Here is a 20,196-nt window from a genome sequence, read left to right as displayed (position 1 = left end):
AAGGGTCTCTCAAAGCCCTGGAAGAGATGGTATAATGCAGCATCTGAAGGTAGACTCTGCAGCTAGGCTGGCTGGCTTGGAATCCTTGTTCTGCCCCCAACTAGCTGCCTGACCTTAAGCAGGTTATTTTATCTGTGCTGCAGTTGCCTCGGTGCAAAGGAAGAATGAGAAACATAACAGCGGTCTTGGTTCCTTGGGGCTGTGCTAACAAAATACCTCTAACTGGGTGGCTTATAAACAATAAAACTTTGTTTCTTGCAGTTCTGGTGGCTGGGAGGTCCAAGAGCAAGGCAGATTCAAAGTCTGGTGAGGGTCTGCTTTCTGGCTCTCAGGCAGTTCCTTCTCTCTGTGTCCTCACACTGTGGAAGGGGCTAACTAGCTCCCTGGGACCTCTTTTATAAGGACACTAATCTCAATCATGAGGCCTCCATCCTCACAACCTAATCACCTCCCAAATGCTCCACCTCCTAATACCATCACATTGGTGATTAGGTTTCAACATATCTGGGGGGGAACACAAACTTTCAGATCATAGCAACAACCCTATAGGAGTTAATTAATATAAACTACTCAAGCAGGGCCTGGCACATATTCAGCAGTTAATATGTATTTGCTGAATCAAAGAAGGTGAATATACTGGGCAAAAGGAGAAGTTGGTGGTGGTTACGCTGTCATGTTTGGACTTTATCCTAGGAATAGTGGTAGACCTTGAAGGTGTTGCACAGGGGGTGACAGGATCAAAGGGGTTGGAAAAACAAATGCCTGAAATAGCAACAACAGCAAAGAGAGCACAAGGCGCTTGATCATCTGACAACCCTAATGTTTTGATCTGCTACAAACTTCTGAGGAAAAGAGCTACCATCAACTAAATAAACAAATGACTGGATTAAAAATGAATGTACCCATATAAGCACCATCTCTTTCTCCACAACTAAAGAATAATCAGCTATGAATTCAACATTCAAAGAAAGATTATTTAGATGCTGGAAAAGCATGATAATCAAAATGTGATGTTTCTGTGCTTGCAAATAGTTATCTGTCCATGTGCTCCCAACTCAGACTAGATCATAACCTCCTTTCAGGACACGGATTAAGTCTTACATGTCTTTGCATTCCCTGCCTTGCATCTTTGCTCAGAGTAGGCACTCAGGAAATTCTTGTTGCAGTGGGTTGAACAATTCTGTGACATTTGATCTCAGAACAGTCTCCATTCATGCTGCTCTGAGCCAGGAGAATAGCCTACACAACGCCCAGCTGTGATCAAGGTGGAGGCCTTGGTTATTAACTCATTAATGATTGCACCAAATAACATGAATTTCCAACAAGAGCTGCTGGAAAATCTGGGGAGTTTACAGGCTTGTAATATACTGTCACTACCTCACTACCACCTTATCTGGGAACCTTCAGAGAATCAGCCTTCCATTTGGTCGTGCTCCGGTATCTAGCATAACTGCAAAATGGTGAGCACTTTCTTGATAAGCCCAATACTCTTCAATACCATCTAACAGTGTTGTTTTGGTCACTGACTTGGTCCCAGCCATCTTAATGACATTATGAGGTGAGACTTATAACCTACAGCTTGTTATCTGGTGACCTCCCGAAGAGCCACCAAAGAAACCATGGAAACGACTTCTCTCATGGGCCTCAAATCCAGGGAGCATTTCCTCTCCCTGACTAATATAGGACCAGATTCATTCTTCTTAAGGTCAGAGTCAACCTCCACCATCACTGCCTGGGTGACCTTGGCCAGGGGCATTACCTCTTTCTGCCTTGACTTCATCATCTCTAAAGCAGTGCTCATAACAAGACACAGCTCATAGGGCTGTGAAGGACAGAACAATATAAATTGCTTTGCCCAGTACCAAACACACAGGTAAGAATTCAATTAACTTAAGCTGCAAATACCTTCCCAGAATCTTTCAAGCAATGAAATCCAGCCCCAGTTTTATACCATCCCAAATTCTGAAAAGAAACAGTGTTAATTCACTTTAATTTTAAAAGTGCCATACAGCACTTTTAAGAGGAGTGGGAGGGTGCCATGAAGTCAAAAGATCTGGTGTTTGCAATTCCAAAAAGAGGTCAGGAATCATAGCCTAGGAGTGGACTATTTTGGTCTGGTCTCACTGCCCCAATCAGACACTGCAGAAATTGTCCTGCACCTCCTGGGTCACAGCAAACCTTGAAAGGGACCCATGGAGAAAGGGGCCTCTCTCAGGATACACAGCAAGGATATTACAGGAGATAGAATTCCAGAAAAGGACATGAAAGCTCTGGGACAAACTTTGCTCAGCAAAATCCCAAACTTAGTTTACACGTTTTCCAATGTAAATTTGATATACCTCTCAAAGGGAGATAAACATAACAAGTACATGCCCTAGTGCTGTAGTTCTTTTTCTCTTTCTTTCTTTCTTTCTCTCTCCTTCCTTCCTTTCTTCCTTTCTTTCTTCTTCTTTCCTTCCTTTCTTTCTCCTTCCTTCCTTCCTCCCTCCTTTCCTTCCTCCCTTCCTTCTCTCTCTCTCTTTCTTTCTTTCTCTCTCTCTATCTCTGTGTGGCTGTCTCTCTCTTAAGCAGTTCAGATTTAAGAATATAAGATGAATCCTTACTATGTACTTCAAATAAATGGCAATACATTCAGCTTTCTGAATCACTGGCAGCAGACAAGCCCTGTAAAAGCTATCATATGAGAGCATTTACTTGCATTCAGTCTTTAATAAATTAAATATCCCTGTTTCTTATTCATAAAGGCACAAATGTGGCCACTGACATATGGAACAATTATTGCCTTTTGATTACAGATAAATTTTCACTTCTGACAAGGCTAAGAACTTTTTAGCCTAGAAACCCAGACTGCTTTATTCTTAATATTTTTCTAGAAAAGGAAATTCTATCTTTCGTTAACTTTAAAGTCTGCACAGATTTATTCTTAATGATAAAGTATCCTCATCTGCTACATCAACCACCAGTGATTATTAGCATGGAGATATTGTTTTAAATCTAAACACACATAGTCACCAGCCATCCTTTCTGGATTGCTTAGAAATCAAATAAGAGATGAGCTAAGTGTAGAGGAGAAATTGGACACAAACCTGTCTGCCTTTGCCCCACCCATTTTCCAATTTCCTGGAAATGCAAATATTGACCTTGAGAATTTCAAAGGTCTCTCACAATTTTGTACCTTTTTATATCAACAAATCAGTGTGGGCAAGCTCATAAAACTCTTGTCAGTATACTCAAAAGAGTTGAAAATAAACAAATGCGGTTATAGGTTAAAATAAGATTAGTGAAAGGGAAGGCTAACTGTTGTTATATCAAGTAGTGCTAAGCACAAACTGATCCCTTTTCTAGATAGATGATTGATAGATAATAAAAAGACAGATAGATAGATAGATAGATAATCATTACTATTATTTAGCCAGTGTGGGACATTGAGCCTGAAGATTCCTTTTCTATTTAAGGAAATAGATTCTCTTAGCCAGGTCTTCAATAAGGTAAGGGCATCACTCTCCACCCATCACTACAGGGCCCAGAACAACCCTGAATCTAATGGGAGCCTGGAATCAAAGGGACTTGCAAGTGGATTAGGTAGAAGTTCTGAGCTCCACAAAGGAAAATGTGTTCCCAACATTCAAATCACTGCCCTTTCTGGACTGCTCAGTGTCAGAATGTGAGGAGTCAGCTACTGGACACAGCCACCCTTTTACACATCTCCAAAGGCCCCATACTCATTGTAGTTTATATGTGCAGTGCCCAGCCTACACAGCAGGATACAACAGCCTTGGTCAGCAGTTCTGTCTGTCCAGGTAACACAGTGACCAGGGTGAAGCTCTACAAATAGATTAGGCACTCCAGAAAAACACAGCCTTTTTAGCAAGGAAAGGAGCTAATTGGTCCAGTAAACACTCACCAAGCGCATTCATAGCCTGAGTAAGAGCTGAGACAAGAACTTGCTATGCAGGACTCTGAACACTTTTACAACTAATCTTCATATTGTCCAAGTAAGGTAAGAACTGAAGGACAATTTCCTGAGATTATCACCAGGCTCCCAGGCCCTTGTTCTAATTCTGATCTTAAGGACCTGTGTGATTTAAGGCAAATCACTCAAAGTACATATGGTAAATCTCTCAACCATATCCCATTTATACCTACCTTGCTTAGATGAGGAAGTAAACATGCAAAGTTTTGAATGTTAAAAGTGCTAAACATATATTCACTATTATTGTTATTACAATGTTATCACGATGGGGCAGTGTTAGAGAGAACATGGAATTCTAATCACTCACTTCCTGGCCAATTTGTTTAACTGTTCTTTGACTCAGTATCCCCTTTCCATAAAATGAGCATTAAAAAAACTACACTAGGCCGGGCGCAGGGGCTCACGCTTGTAATCCCAGCACTTTGGGAGGCCAAGGCGGGCAGATCACGAGGTCAGGAGATCAAGACCATGGTGAAACCCCGTCTCTACTAAAAATACAAAAAAATTAGCCGGGCGTAGTGGTGGGCGCCTGTAGTCCCAGCTACTCAGAGAGGCTGAGGCAGGAGAATGGCGTGAACCTAGGAGGCAGAGCTTGCAGTGAGCCAAGACTGCGCCACTGCACTCCAGCCTGGGCGACCGAGCAAGACTCCATCTCAAAAAATAAATAAATAAATAAGTAAAAAATAAAAAAACTACTCTAATTACCTCATTCAATCATCTGTGTACCCAATTCATGATACATTGTAGGTTCTCAACAAACGTGAAGTTCCTTCTCTTCCTTTTGCCAGTAGTGTTCCAAGGTTCCAAGGAGGACTTCTATTTTAAAAGGGTGATCATTCACTCCCCAGGAATCCTATTCCAGGGAGCCCAGAGAAATCCCCTACAAAGAACTGGGTCCAGCTGCATGGAAAGGAATTTCACAGAATTTGGCTCTTCCTCCACAGATTCCTTAGCTGTCTTTTCTATCCCAGATATATTTAACACAAGCAGCTCAAGGGAATTGAATAATATCTCTGGCCTGATCTGAGACACGAAGCCATCTGGAGAACATAACTTCTAACACTTATTCCTGGTTGCATCACACCTAACCACAAAACCCATCCATGCTCAGGGTCTCTCCATCACTTTCCTCTCTCCATGGACTTAAATGCACAGGCCTGCAATGACCTTTGAAAGCTTAGCAAGAGCAATCTATTCTCCCTTTAGTCTCCTCTAGGCTGTTTCCCTAACGAGGGAACAGTAATATGGAGAAGGCAACTTAGAAATAAAGCCAAACTATCCAAAGTAAGTAATTTCTGCCTTGTTCTGCAATGTATGGCACATGTTTTCCTGGGAGCAAATTTGTTTTCTTAATTGGGTTTTATTTAGGCAACTAGCAAAATTAATTTCCATTCCCTGAGCACTTTTCATCTGATAGCAATGGGGCAGCCTGAGATTAAATGTTCCCTATGAATAAGCTACAGAAGGAATTGTTTGTGTGGCAAATCAATAACAGCACTTCTTTGATACAGACCTAAAGATCTCAAAGCTCTATCTCAGAAATTGTACGTAGTGTTTTGCTGAACACCCAACCATCTATTAAAATCTGCCTTCCTCCCTGCATATTTCATCTTAATTCTTATCCTGGTACCATTCCCAAACTTTCTATCCCCATTGGGCTAAAGCTACTCCAGAAATCCTTCCACACGAGATGCAATCATTATACTGCTCTCTGCCACGTTGTCCCAAGCCAAACAGAACTGGCTGCCTCAAATGCCTGGAGGTGGCTTATTGTTACTAATACATGTTTTACAGCATAAAGAATGGCTGAGTATCCTACAGTCCTGAGGTTTGGCTCTATTTGGTGGGCTGACTCTGCCTGCGACCAAGAAAACAGCTGAGTAGCAGGGTGGTAAGTATACATAAGGCAACTAGACTCTTAGAAAAAAGCAGTTAGAAAATGTATTCAATAAATATTCACATCCAATTGTGGTCTCTTCCTTTAACTGTGACAAAGGGAATACAAACAAATCATCAGCACACAATTAGCGCTCTATCCATGGAACAGAATTTCTCAAAATTTCCACGTGTGACCCACCCTAAGACTGCCACGTATGCCCAGATGCTAGTAAGAAAACTGCCTGAGATGCAAAGAAGGTGCCGCTTCTTTGGTTACCTTTGCTCACTGTCCCATTTGTTTTCTCAGACTCTGGTTTTGGTAAATCTTCTTTGCCCTGGTAGTTGACAAAGGGCCAGATTTGTAGCTGGTCAGTGGTTTGAAACTAATTGGTCAAAACATCAGGGTGTTTTCCTAAAGCAGGAGGAAATAAACAGCCCTAACTGTAATAGCATTTATCAGGAGATTTTTTTCCATAAGCACATAATACAGACAGGTAGAGAGAGAATCAACATGATAACAAATTCATCAGTATAATTATTGCCAATGAATTTGATCCAAGGTGACTTAAGTGATTTCATTTGGAGAGTAAATGTTGGGAACAAAAGTATTAGGATGGTAGTACAAAGGGTGGTTAAGACATGGGTGATGTGGTCCAACCTGGGTTCAAATTGCAGTTCTACTATTTACCAGCCGTGTGACCCTAAGCTAGTAATTTAACCTTGAAGCTTCAGTTTCCCCATATTATGTGCTTAGTGAAGTATAACACACAGTAAGAACTTGACAAAAATGAGCAACAATAAAGCCTCAAATACCAGAATGTTATGGAACTGTTTTAGTCTCAGTTTTAACTAAGCCCAAAATGGTTCCAATAATTTCCAAATTTCAATGTTAGATACCAGACAACTTGAACAGGATTTACAAAGCAGATGTTCTAAAACTCTTTCATGACCCTTGTCTCCTCACCCACTCATGAGTATAAAAAAATAATTTGGTACAACTAGTAGAATTAGAATTAAAGATTGGAGTGGAATATTTTTTTGGAAATGTCTACCCTCACTTCAGTACTAATGAGAGAGACTTCAAGGAGATCACTCAGTGAGCTTGTTATGGGTCTCCTGGATGTCAAGCAACACAGTAAATGGAAAGTGGGCCACACCTGAAAAATATAAAGGACCAGACATAGCTAGAGTCCTGTGAAAGAAGAGGAGAGAATTGTCACTGGGAAGTAATTGCATTCCCACAAAAAGAAAATCTCAGATGTGGGCCACATGAAAGAGATGGCAGTAAGGTGGGGAGAGTGGCCTTATAGTTCCTTCCCAGGAGAGACAAGGTAGGCAGAACTCTAAGATGCCCTTCAAGATTCCCACCCCCTCCCATATATGTCTGTATGATTCTCTCCCCTTGTATAATAACCCCCATTGGAGCTAGGCACAGTGGCTCATGCCTGTAATCCCAGAACTTTGGGAGGCCGGAGTGAGCAGATCACCTGAGGTCAGGAGTTTGAGATCAGCCTGGAGTTTGAGACCAGCCTGGCCAATATGGTGAAACCCTGTCTCTACTACAAATACAAAAATTAGCCGAGTGTGGTGGCACTCGCCTGTAATCCCAGCTACTCAAGAGGCTGAGGCAGGAGAATCGCTGGAACCCAGGAGGTGGAGGGTTGCAGTGAGCTGAGATTGCACCACTGCACTCCTGCCTGAGCAACACAGTGAGACTCCATCCCAAAACAAACAAACAAACAAACAAAAAAACCCATTGGGTGAGACCTGTAAGAATGATAGGATAACACTTTCATGATTAGGCTACTAGTCAGTTGGCTTTGAGTTGATCAAAGGAGAGATTTCCTAAGTGGGCTTCACCTAATTAGGTGAGACTTTAAAAGAAGACAGTGTCAGAGAGACGTGCTAGCCTGGAAGATGTAGCCTCCATGAGTTCTGGAGCTGCCACGAAATACATGTTGCCAACACCCATGTGAACTTGGAAGATGACCCCAAGCCTCAGAGGAGATCACAGCCCTGGCCAACATGTGGATTTCAGCCTAGTGAGACCCTGAGAAGAGGACCCAGTTATGCTGTGCCTCGACTTCTGACCTACAGAAACTGTGAAATAGTTTCCATAGGTCAGAAGATCTATGAAGGAGTGGATCCTTCATGAATGGCTTGGTGCCATCCTCCCCATAATGAGTAAGTTTTTGCTCTATTACTTCCTGAAAGAGCTGGTTGTTAAAAAGAAACTGGTACCTCCCCACTCTCTCTTGCTTCCTCTCTCTCCATGTGATCTCTGCACACACCAGCTCCCTTTCCCTTCCCTTCCACCATGAATGGAAACAGCCTGAAGCCCTTGCCAGCAGCAGATGCTGGTCCCATGCTTCCTGTGCAGCCTGCAAAACAACCTCTTTTCTTATAAATCACTCAACCTCAGATATTCCTGTGTGTCAACACAAATGGACTAAGACACCTCATTTGTGATAGAACACAACAGATGAAAGATCTTCAGTAGCTGGTTGCTGAAGGAAGAGTGCCAAAATCTCACAAGTGCTCACAGGAGAATCAGGTTCAGCCTTCTGCCTGGCCCACCATGCTCCAGTGCCTGCTCACAATGGTACCAGACATGCAGACCTTCTCTGTTCCCCTACCTTCCTCCCATACTCACCCCCAACTTGAACCCACCACTGTGGGAATCAGGGTCAGAAACCGTAATCATTAAGATGGGGAGAAGGGTAGAAATGCAACACCAAGAGATGTAGAAGAGGCCTCTCAGCTCCCCACCCCCTTTTCACTGCCAGCTTCCTACCTGCATGGGTCTAATATTTTGAAGGAGGAAGTTTGAGTGAGGCTCCTAGTCTTGATCATTACACTAAACTGACCCTAAGTAAACTGAGTAAATACAAGTATCTGAGTCTAGCTTCCTTCTTTCTAGTTAAAGTAGCTAGAGAAGATTTTGTCTCTGAAAATAAGAAGATACATTCCAGGCCTAGTCAAGATTTTATCTAAGGGTAAGGGAAAAAATGACTGGGTTTACAAACAAATACTGAGAAGAAAGAGTTGCTTTACAGTAGCACCAGCCTAGTCTGTTGTTTGAACATAAGAGTTACTGAGATATTAATTATAATTAAATACACCAAGATAAATCTTCTTCTCTGTTTCTCAGTAGGAACCATCCAGGTAGAAGAATGAAGTGAGAAAATCAAGTCCACATTAGCTGAAGAGAGCCTTGAAATTGACCTAGTGTCATGACTGACAATACAGATCAGGCCATGAACAGAAATTCTGCCACTGGGTTGTGATGAATTCTGCTCTAATGGGGATCTCAGACGTTTAGGGGGAAGGGAAAAGGGGAAATGGTTGGGAGACTCAACATGGCTTTTAAAGTCAAGTCTAAAATGATGGCAACAGCTCCCCTGACAACCCTCTTGCCTCACAGAAGTGGAAAGGATTTCTTGCACACTAAGAATAAACAATTTTCCCAGGGTAACTCATTATTTATTCAGTGCAAGTACAATTGAGAACAGTCCCTGGCAAGATCTGTAATTTACCTAAAAGTCATGGTTTTCACTCCTAAAAAGACCAATTGCTGTCTAAAAGAGTATTTTCAATATAAATTTTCTTCCTGAGATACAGGTATGCATGAGTGGTAAGTACATACAGGCACACACTCACAGACACGCCTCCTTTTTAACAGATGTCCATGTTTTGTTAAAGTATGAGAAAGCAGCCAAACTGCATTTGTATTTTCACTCCTACAGAGAAAATAGCAGGAAAGAAAATGTTGGGCCATAGAGAGAACAGGGAGTCTCAAGCAGCAAGCATGGAAAATGATGATGAGACAATTGGGTTAAGAAGAAGGGCCTGGGATGGCTCCAGAAAAGGTGCAGAGAGAGGCAGATACATAAAAAACACCAAGCCAGAAGCAAGAGTGAGGACCCCAGCATCCCTTCAACTTATCTAGCTTACTCCTGGTGAGGACTAGGCCTGGAGGGCTGGGCTCTAATGGGAAGGTCCACATCACCACATTTGGTCCTCATCAGAAAGGAGGCAGCTGCTTAGGGAGTGTCCTCCTGAGCAGTTTCATCCCTCATTCTGAAAGAGTTGGGGCTGACCATTGCATACTTAAGCAGTGAGTTATGCACAGGCTTACTGAAAGTCTCTGTCTGTGACCTTGCTTCCTCCCACCTACATTCCCTGCCTGGAATGCCTCTGTGACACTCTTTCTTCTCTTTATTGAAATCCCAGGCTACCTTTAAGACCCAACTCAACACCTACCACTCCATAAAGTCCACAAGTACATCCCTCATCTCTAAATTCCTATGAAATTTAGAAGGAAAGGAGAAGGGAATTGACATGCTGAGATCATCTGCTTTATACAAAGGATGAGTTTGGATGGTTTCCATTCTGTTTCAGTTCTCTCTCACTGTATAACAAACCATCCCCAAAACATAGTGGTTTGAAGCAGCCATTTTACTGTGCTCATGAATTCTGTGTCAGGAATTTGGAAACGGCAAAGCAGGGACAATTCTCATTGAACTTGCTATGGACTTTGAGCGAGATGACTTTCATGACTGGGAGTGATTCAAGTCACTGAGGACTAGAATAGCTCAGTTTGGAGGATCCACAGCGAAGATGTCTTCTTCACTCACAAATCTGTGCCCAAGCTGGAATAGCTAATGAACAGTTCAACCGGGGCTCAACCAGAATGCCCACATGTGGCCATACCAGCATGGTGGTCTCGGGGTAGTCAGGCTTCTCACATGGTAGCTCAGAGTTTCAAGGATAAAAGCTCTGTCTGGCCTTTTATGACCTAGTCTTGGAGCACAGAGTATTTCTGCCATACTCTTTTGCTCCAAGCAGACACAATTTGTCCAGTTTCAAGGAGAAGATACATAGACCCCACCTCTCAATGAAAGAAGTGACACAGAATTTACAGTTGTGTTTTAAACCCACCACAGATAAAAATCACACATTTAATTCTCACAGAAATGTTTAGAAAGTATAAGTATTTCTCCTTTATAGATGAGGAAAATCAAGACTCCAAGAGGCTAAACAAGTTGATTATTAGTCTCGTGCCCAGAGAAAGAAGTCCAAGTTTGTCTGATTTCAACACCACCAGTCTTTTCATGCAGACATTCTGCTACCCTTGAGTTCTTATCACAATGAGACTTCTGTAATCCTAAACTCATTAATAGCACAGATTGTATCTTGTTTCTTGTTACATACATATGACCTAAAAACCTAAAACAATTATGAAAATTCTCAATATTAGCCAACTGGTTTCCACCCCCTTTCTCCTGCTACAAGCATTGCACCTTTCATCTTGCTTTCCCTCTTTACACTGCATAGGTAAACGGACTTTCTGACACCAAGGCTGCTCCCTCTCCAGGGACAGAAAGTATAGCAGAAAGTCAAGTACACAAAAACAGAAGTTGCTTTTTGTTTCCTGGCAGAAAAAAATGTAAAAAGCACCACTTATTAATTCAACAAATATTTATAAAGCACCTACTATGTGGCCAACAGTTTTAAGCAACGGAGATAAGGGATTGACTAAAGTTTCTGCCCTAATGGACTGATATTCTAGGAGCTGACATGGGCTAGTCAATAGATTAAAATATAACATAATGTCAGTTAATGATAAGTGCTATAAAGAAAGTAGTTGGGCACTGTTTTAGACAGGGTTTCAGAGAATACAATTTGAAAAGTTGACAAAGAAAATGAGGTTAGACAGTCAATGAAGGGCCTCCTGTAGGATCTCATAGGCCACAGTAAAGATTTTGAATTACATGCTGAGTGTGATGGGTTGACACATAAAAGTTTTAAAGCAATAGGAAGTAACATGATCTAATTTACATTTTTTAAAAGGTGGCTTGTGGTACTTTTTTAAAAAATTGACTATAGAGGAGCAAGGAAGATTAAACATGGTCATAAATTTTTTGACACTTCTCTCATTGAGAAAAGGGATCTATTTTTCCTTCCCTTAAATCCAGGCAGACTCTGTAATTGTTTTGACCAATAGAATATAATGAAAATGGTGCTTTGACAGTTTTTCAGGCTTACACTTTAAGAAACTGGCAGCTTCCACTTCTAGTGTCTTGGAAAACTCATTCATGTAACCTAGCCACCATGTTGTGAGGAAGCCCAGGTAGCCACAAGAAAAGGCCCTGTGGAGAACTGAGGCTTCCAGATGACACTTCTAGCTAAACTCATATCCAAGAGCCTGCACCAACATGCCAGTCATATGAGTGGACCATCTTGGAAGCGGATCCTCCAACCTCAGTTAAGCCACCCTAGGTGACAATGCAAGGAGTAGAAACAAGTTGTCTTCCTGAACTCTTCTGAATTCCTGATCCACAAAATTGTGAGCATAAGTTTGGTGTATTTTGTTATGCAACTGTCAATAACCAGAACAAAAGACAAGAGAGAAAGCAGGAAGACCAATGAGGAGGCTATTGCAGTAATCTAGGTGAGTGATAATGGGGTTTAGGGTGCTATCAGTGTAAAGGGTAAAAATTGTTAAGATTCAGAATGTATTTTCACCGTGAAGGAATTGGTGACTATATATGGTTGCCTAAAATCTTGCATGGAAAGAAAAGGTATCTAAAATTCATGGTAAAAATTAAAGTATTAAGTGTTTTATTAAGTGTTAGGCATTGCGCTAAAAGTCTTCTATATGCCTTACCTGATTTAAACGTCATGACAGCCTGTGAGGTAAGTACTATTGTTAACCATGATTTATATATCAGGAAACTGAAGCACAGGGATTTAAGTAAATTTCCTATGTTTCTTATTTAGTGAATAGTTGTTCCTGGTAACTTGAATACAGGTAGTCAAGCTCCAGAATCCATGTCCTTACCAGTCTTAACCACTGTGTTATACAACTGCACTATATTCTCAGTTATTCCAGAAACTAACTACGTGACTTTCAGTAAGTTTCTTGACCTTCCTGGGGTTCAGTTTTATAATCTGTAAGCTGAAGAGGCTGGAAAAGACAAGCTTTAAAGTCTCTGCAAACTGTAACATCCTGTGATTCTAAATGCCAGAATTCTTAGAATTTGACCTGTTTGTTTCTGGAATTCAGGATGGATAACCTCAAGTGTAGTCACAAGAAATAACAGACAGAAAGTTTATTACAGACCCTAGAGATATTCCAGGCCTGTGCAATATATGAAAGATAAGGCACTTTAAAACCATCCCCCTCAAGACAAGAGCATGCACCCAGGGTCAGCTGCAGCTTGTCTCCCCGCCTTCTCTTCTTCTGGCTCTGTGGCCCAGGGTGACCAGCAAGACCTCCCAGAAGTTTAGTCCCAAGGTTCATATAATGCTGACTACAAAACTGCAAATTCATTCTGGAGCCCCAAATTGGACAAGCTCCTCATGGATGTTACATGGAGAAAGAAGCAGTTCTGAGTTTTATCCCTAGGTCTGCCAGTCTACGACACTCCTCATATCACCTCAAGCATGTTACCAAAAATCAAAGTATTTTTTTAAATTGAGAATGCATGCTGGGCTTAGTTCTGAGTTCCAAATGCTTCTGTTTATCTCAAATTGTTTCAAACTCTCAAGATACCATGAAGAAAATTATGATTGCAGCTAGAAAAGCACTTTAATATTCTTAGTGAAGGGTGGCGTGTATACTCAAGGAACCTGAAGCGTCATTTTTTACCAATATGATATGATTATTCTTCCTAAAAAGTAAAACCAAAGAGCTAAGTTTTTGAGCACTTATTATGACTGAGTCTGGTGTTTTGTGTGCATTCTTTCCTTTGACATGCATATTAATATTATCTTCCCATTTTCAGATGAAGAAACTGACATTTAGAAGCAGGAAGGGGCAGAACTGAGATTTGGGTTCAGAAAGTCAAGCACGCAGAGCACAGGCTCTTAACCTTACACCATACTGCTCCTCTCCTGTTTCTTAAAACACAAAGCTAGATTGATCTCTCCTATAGATGTTGCATGTTAAAGTAGTGTAAGAATGAAGCTCTCAATGCCAAGATTACAACCAAAGGCCCCCAGCAACCTGAAAGTCAAATTTTCTGCATATATAAGGTGCTAGGAGTCTGTTTTAATCCATTTTGTGCTTCTTATAAGAATACCACAAACTGGATAATTTATAAAGAAAAAACATATTTCTCACAGTTGTGGAGGTTGGGAAGTCCAAGAGGATCTGGTAGAAGGCAGAAGGGCATGAGAGCACACATGATAGCAAGAATCCACACCCAAAAGCCCTTTAGTAAAGGTGCTAAATCCACCCATGAGGATGGAGCCCTGTGGCCTAATCACCTCTTAAAGTTCCCATCTCCCAATACCGTTATATTGGCAATTCAATTTCAACATGAGTTTTCAAGGGGACAGACATTCAAACCATAGAAGAGTCCTTTTGGACTTTTTCATTTCACATAGCATGAATATTTTAGTGAAATTCCTATCCACCCACCCCCACTCACACACCAGGAAGAAGGATTGCTAATATTATTGGACAGATTTCAAGATGCTGATGGAACCACAGTGGGCAGAGACATTGTGTATTAAAAGATCTTATCCAGGAGGGCTTACTTTTATCCGCTTCTAGCTTCCATGTCTCTGGCTGGTTAAGATCTACACTGACCTGGTCATCTTGCCTTGGCCTCTGCCATTATTGCATTAAATGGTCAGCCTGGTGAGCTGAGCCAGACCTCCTAGGAACCTGGCAATCTTGATGTCTGCCCTCTGATTTCCATGTAGCTAAATGGCCAAGAAAGCAAGCCAGGATCTACCTCAGACCTACCTAGTTTACTCTCTTGGCTGTCTCCCCATGCAGAGGGTTTTGCTGAATGAGCGAAGACCTACTTGGGAACTGGTTGTTGTGATATTTTTTCTTCTCTGTTCACTGAGCTGCAGCACTCTCCTCCCTCCTGACAAGGTCCCAGGTTGGTAGTGATGGGGCCATGTTTCAGTGAGTGGAATTGTGGTGTGGTGTTGCCTGGCCCTACATGGTTTTCTTTCACAACTCCCAGCCTCTGTCCTCCTGGATCAGTTATGGAGCCACACCTGAGCAGGTTGGTTATTGTGTTTTCCTTTGCAGCACTTGTTTCTCTTCCCTGTGAGCCATGGAGTAAGCTGCCCTAGTATATCCAGAGGCCCGAATTCTTCTCTCTTCTCAAACCTGATCATAAGTGCATGTACCATTGCAAGTATCTCTGTAACCCGTGGTTTGGTCCAAGGGTTCAGATTTAGAGATTTGGGGCTTGTGGAAGAGTAGCTCTTGTGGGTCTCTCACTGAGCCCTCTGTGCCAACCTGGCCTTCTCTAGAGAATACTGCATTCATGAAGGGGACATTTATCCAGTCACTGATAAGGTAAAATTTAGCTTCCCATTTGTCAGTTTTAGTCATGGGTGGAGCTTACTTCCTGAGAAACTTCCTACAGTATAGGTGTCTAGTCCAATGCAAAATTTATGCATTCTTAGGTCCCTTGACTGAACTATATCTCAACATCAACAAAACCTCACCCCAAATTCCTACCATGCTAACTCAGCTTTCATCAGAGGGCTCTATGTTGATTCATCTGACTTCAGCCCAGCTTATTTAAAAATTTGTATTTTGTTTCTCATCTATTGTTCTTTGTGTGCAGTATCTGTCTCAGGAAAAACAGAAGAATGCTTGGACCAGCACAGGATCCAGGCATCCCTCTCTCTTCACCCATAATACTATTAAATTCTCACTTAATTCCTAATAATTCTCTTCTGTTTATTAAAGATGGAAACCAGAAACAACATCGTCTCTCTGCTACTGGAGAGAAGCAGAAGAGTGAAGATAACATAACATTGCCCAATTACACGCAAGGGCCACGAACCAAGTTCAGATGGAGGAGGATAAAGCTATGCTTTAAGAAAGCCACTCTAAGTTTGCCCTTACAAGAAGCATGTAAATTGGGTTTTTATAGCAATGTTTCCATAGAATAGATGAAAACCCAGAAGCCTATGGGCCTCAAATGACCTGAGACATTTTCAATAGCATCAGCAGGAACAGAAGTGCCATGAAGCATCCTGTTAAATCACCAGTGCCTCAGCCTGACCACAGAATCTTAATGTGAGAGCCTTATAGGTCATGTAATTTAACTCATAGAGAAATGATGCTCACAACTCCCTGGGGAGTTTGTTACCAGTCTCTGTCTTTCCCACAGCTGGATGTTTCTAAGCATAGAAACATCTTTTACTCTGACCTGTCTCCTACCAATGTCAAAACTGCTGTACTGAGGCATCAAATAAGTCTAGGTCCTCTTACAATTTTTATCTCCTTGAGTTTTAAAAATTAATCATCATGCCCTGATGATGGGCAAAGAGACTCATCACCCTGAGCTACCACCAAGGCTCTTCAGAAAATTAAACTTCCCAATTTGACCATGTTTTCTCATGAGACGTGATTTATAGACCTCATGCCATTATGTTCCCTTGTGTCTGGATGTACTCTAGATTGTCAAAGTTATTTGAGTGGGATACCAAAAGAGAACAATATTCCAGATATGCTGTGGTCATCACAGAGTAGAACAGGACCTTTCCCCTTTGTTGATATGAATACCAATGCCTCTTCAGTGACATCTATGATCTTGCTACATTTTTAGCATCTACATCACACAAGTGGCTACCCATCTGCACGTAGTCAAGGACTCGGCTTTAAAAGTGAAAAGTTGACTAGGTGCGGTGGTTCACGCCTGTAATCCCAGCACTTTGGGAGGACAAGGCGGGCGGATCACCTGATGTCAGGAGTTCGAGATTAACCTGGCTAACATGGTGAAACCCCATGGCTACTAAAAAATACAAAAAAGTAGCCAAGTGTGGTGGCAGATGCCTGTAATCCCAGCTACTCAGGAGGCTGAGACAGGAGAATCACTTGAACTCAGGTGGTGGAGGTTGTGGTGCACCAAGATCATGCCACTGCACTCCAGCCTGGGTGACAGAGTGAGACTATGTCTCAACAATAATAATAATAAATAAAAGGGAAAAGTTACGAAAATGACCAGGATCACCAGGTTACCAACTTCTTCCTTCACTGAGCCTAAACTCTTTCCTGGTTCTAAAAGCCAATTTTTTAGTCCTCATGTGTGGTGACATTACCTCTTCTTGAGAAACACACTGTAGGTGGCTAGAGTGGGAGTCCAGCTATAATCATGGTGCAACACTATTGAAGGTGCAGGGAGTGACATCTAGAAGCAAAGCAAGTGGAACATTACCAGGAGCTCCTAGGAACATTTCACTGGGGCCCATCCAGCCACTCAGAGAGTTTAAGAAACTTGCCCAAGACTGCAGAGCTCTTCAGTAGTAGAGCTGAATAAATTTGTCTGGGTAGTATTCTTGTTCACTACTCTATATTCTCTAACCAGCCAGGTTTAGTGTTTCTCAAATTATAGCTCATGGACCATTACATCAGAACCTTAAAAACAAAGGTTCTTGGATGCCACTCCCACTTTATTGAATCAGATTCTCTGATAGGGCTCTAAAATTATCTTTTTCCCAAACTTCCCACATGATCCCTAAGTGCATCATTGTGTGGGAACCAGTATCATAGGTAACTTTGACTAAACCATTCTCCACCTAGGAGGAGAGGATAAAGACCAGAAAACCCTTAATGAAAGTAACAGGATCTCCCAGGTATATAAATGGCAATGCCTTCTCTCTTAGTCTGTAAGATGTACTAGGATACAAACAAAAAACAGAAAAAGTAAAAAGAAAAACACTTACCCCATGAACATCAAACAGTGGTTAAGCAACAGTGCTTACATTATCCTGTCTTTTTTGTTTGGTGGGAAAAATATTGCTAAAAGCTGGTTGGTTCCATGGGACTAAAAGATAAGAAGATCAAAAGATTTTAATAATTGCTAGTCACTGCTCTACTGGTAAACAACATGATTATGTGAGCCATCAACACCACAGGGATCTCTGTCATTCACTGACCTGAAATGGAATAGAGTTCAAGATGCAAGATGAGGCTCCTGAGGTAAATAGGAACTCATCATAAAGGACCCTGTAGTCCTTGACAAAGAGTTTAGACTTTAACTCCTTTCAGATAAGGAGTTGTGACAGAGACTGGCTTAGTGTTCTCCAACTCTCTTTCTTTTCCTGATGGGTAGAAAGATTGAAGCTGGACTACGTTTCCCAACCTCCCTTTGGTTAAGTGTGGTCATGTGACTGATGTTTGGCCAATGGGTTATGGGTGAAAGTTTTGTGCTCTGCTTCCAGGCTTCGGTCATAAAATCTTCCCATACTATCCTCCAGTTTCTCTTTTTCCCCATCCAACCATCTAGAAGTTAAGGACTAGAGGAATCTAAAAATTGATAAAGTCCAAAGAAGGAAGGAGCCTGCGTCCCTGACTCATCACATCGAAAGCTGCCCATTGCACTCTCATATTACACTAGTGCATGAGCAAGAAATACATTTGTATTTCATTAAGATATTGAAATTTGGGAATTTATTCAGTACAATGGCTAGCATTATCTTAACGAATACAGGAATTATTACAGGACTTATGGTAATATGATGAGCTCTTTTATAGAAAAGCCATCCTGATGTCACACCACTTGGCAAAAATTAGATACAAAAGGTAAGTAAGAATATGAGTTACTTACAAGGAATCTTCTCTGTTTAAAAAAGAACAACGATCAAGAATACTAATGATTGCACAGCTTAGAATGACTTCTATGGGTCATTTGATTCTGTAATCTGCCTATAGACAGCTGAATATCTATCCACCATTGCAATTGAAGGGTAATTTTCTTATTTTTAAAGAGCTCCAAAAACTTATACTTCCTCTCATAGTAATCCAGAATTGTCCTTTGGATTAAGATATTTTTCTTTATGTATAAATATCATTTTGCTGCATTTGAAAAATTGTCTCTGAACAGCTGGTATGGCAGTCTGCTAGTTTTCCCCCAAATATACTCTTCTTTCCTTCCAAACACTCATAGTTTTTGTAGGGCACATGGGCAACCAGTTAGAAACTATGTTTTCCAGTCTTTCTTGCAGGTAGGTATGACTAGGTGACAAGTTCTTTCTCAAAGAATGTGAATGGAAGTGTTGAAGGCAACCACCCCCAGCCAGACAGAACATTTTTTAATGTCATTGGCAAGGCTATGCTTTTTCAGAGGTCCCGGCAACCAGGTGCATTCAATAAATGTTAAATTTATTTCTACCCCATTTAATCTGTTATGAACTCAACACAATATGCTTAATATGATACTATTTTCTGAGTGTAAGAAAATGGACAGGAAAGTAAAGGACAAGGAATTGACTATTCTGGCTCATTGTACCATAGTTTAAGGTTTCTATTTGGTGCTCACTTCCCAGGCCCGCACTGTCCCTCTAAGACAAAGAGAAGCTGTTTAACGTATGTTTAAACCAGCCATCATTTACCCCTCTTTTTCTCACATTTAAAAATGACATTCATCTTCGAAGTTTTACAAAATAAACCAGCATAATTTCTGTAATTAGGAAAAATACAGATAAGCACAAAGAGGAAAATGCCAAATTCTCATAATTCCATTCATACTGGTAACTTTATCATTCTAGTCTTTTTAATTAGCATAGATCTATACCTTTTTGTTTTGTTTTTACAAAAATAAGACCATTATCATTACATGGAGTTAGGTAACTTTCCTTTGTTTCCTTTTTTAGTCCCTTTAGTCTCTCTCTCTCTCTCTCTCCGTGTGTGTGTGTGTGTGTATGTGTATCAGCTTTATTGAGACATAATTCACATAACATAAAATCCAACCTTTTCAAGTCTTTTAAAGTGCATAATGTAGTGATTTTTAATATACTCAAAGTTGGCAGCCATCTAATTCCAGAAAGTTTTCACCACTCCAAAAAGAAACGCAGTATCCATTAGCAGTCACTCCCCATTCCTGCCTCTGCTCAGCCTTTGTCAAGCATTAATCTACTTTCTGTCTCTGTGTAATTGCCTATTATAGACATTTCATACGAATGGAATATTATCATCTATGGCCTTTTGTTTCTATCTTTTTACTTAACATAATGTTTTTAACCTTCATTCATGTTGTAGCATGTGTTGGTACCTTTTTTTCCTTTTTAAGGCTGAATAATATTCCATTGTATAGATTTACATATTTTATCCATCCATCAGTTGATGATGGACATTTGGTTTGGTAACTTGTTTTTTACTTATCAAATTTTTATTAACATGGAAGTGATCCTCTTTAAAATCAGTTTACTGCCTGCAGAGTATTCCATTGAATGAGAAGAATCATTCTATTGAATGAGATGCACCATATTACAAACTATATTGTGATAACATATTTTTGCAATACTGTCTCACTGTAAGTTAGACTTGGGCAGCCAGAATGAAATCCACCAGTCCTCAAGTT

Source organism: Pan paniscus, chromosome 13 (assembly GCF_029289425.2).
Source record: "Pan paniscus chromosome 13, NHGRI_mPanPan1-v2.0_pri, whole genome shotgun sequence".
Classification (NCBI taxonomy): Eukaryota; Metazoa; Chordata; class Mammalia; order Primates; family Hominidae; genus Pan; species Pan paniscus.
Note: the sequence above shows the minus strand (reverse complement) of the source record.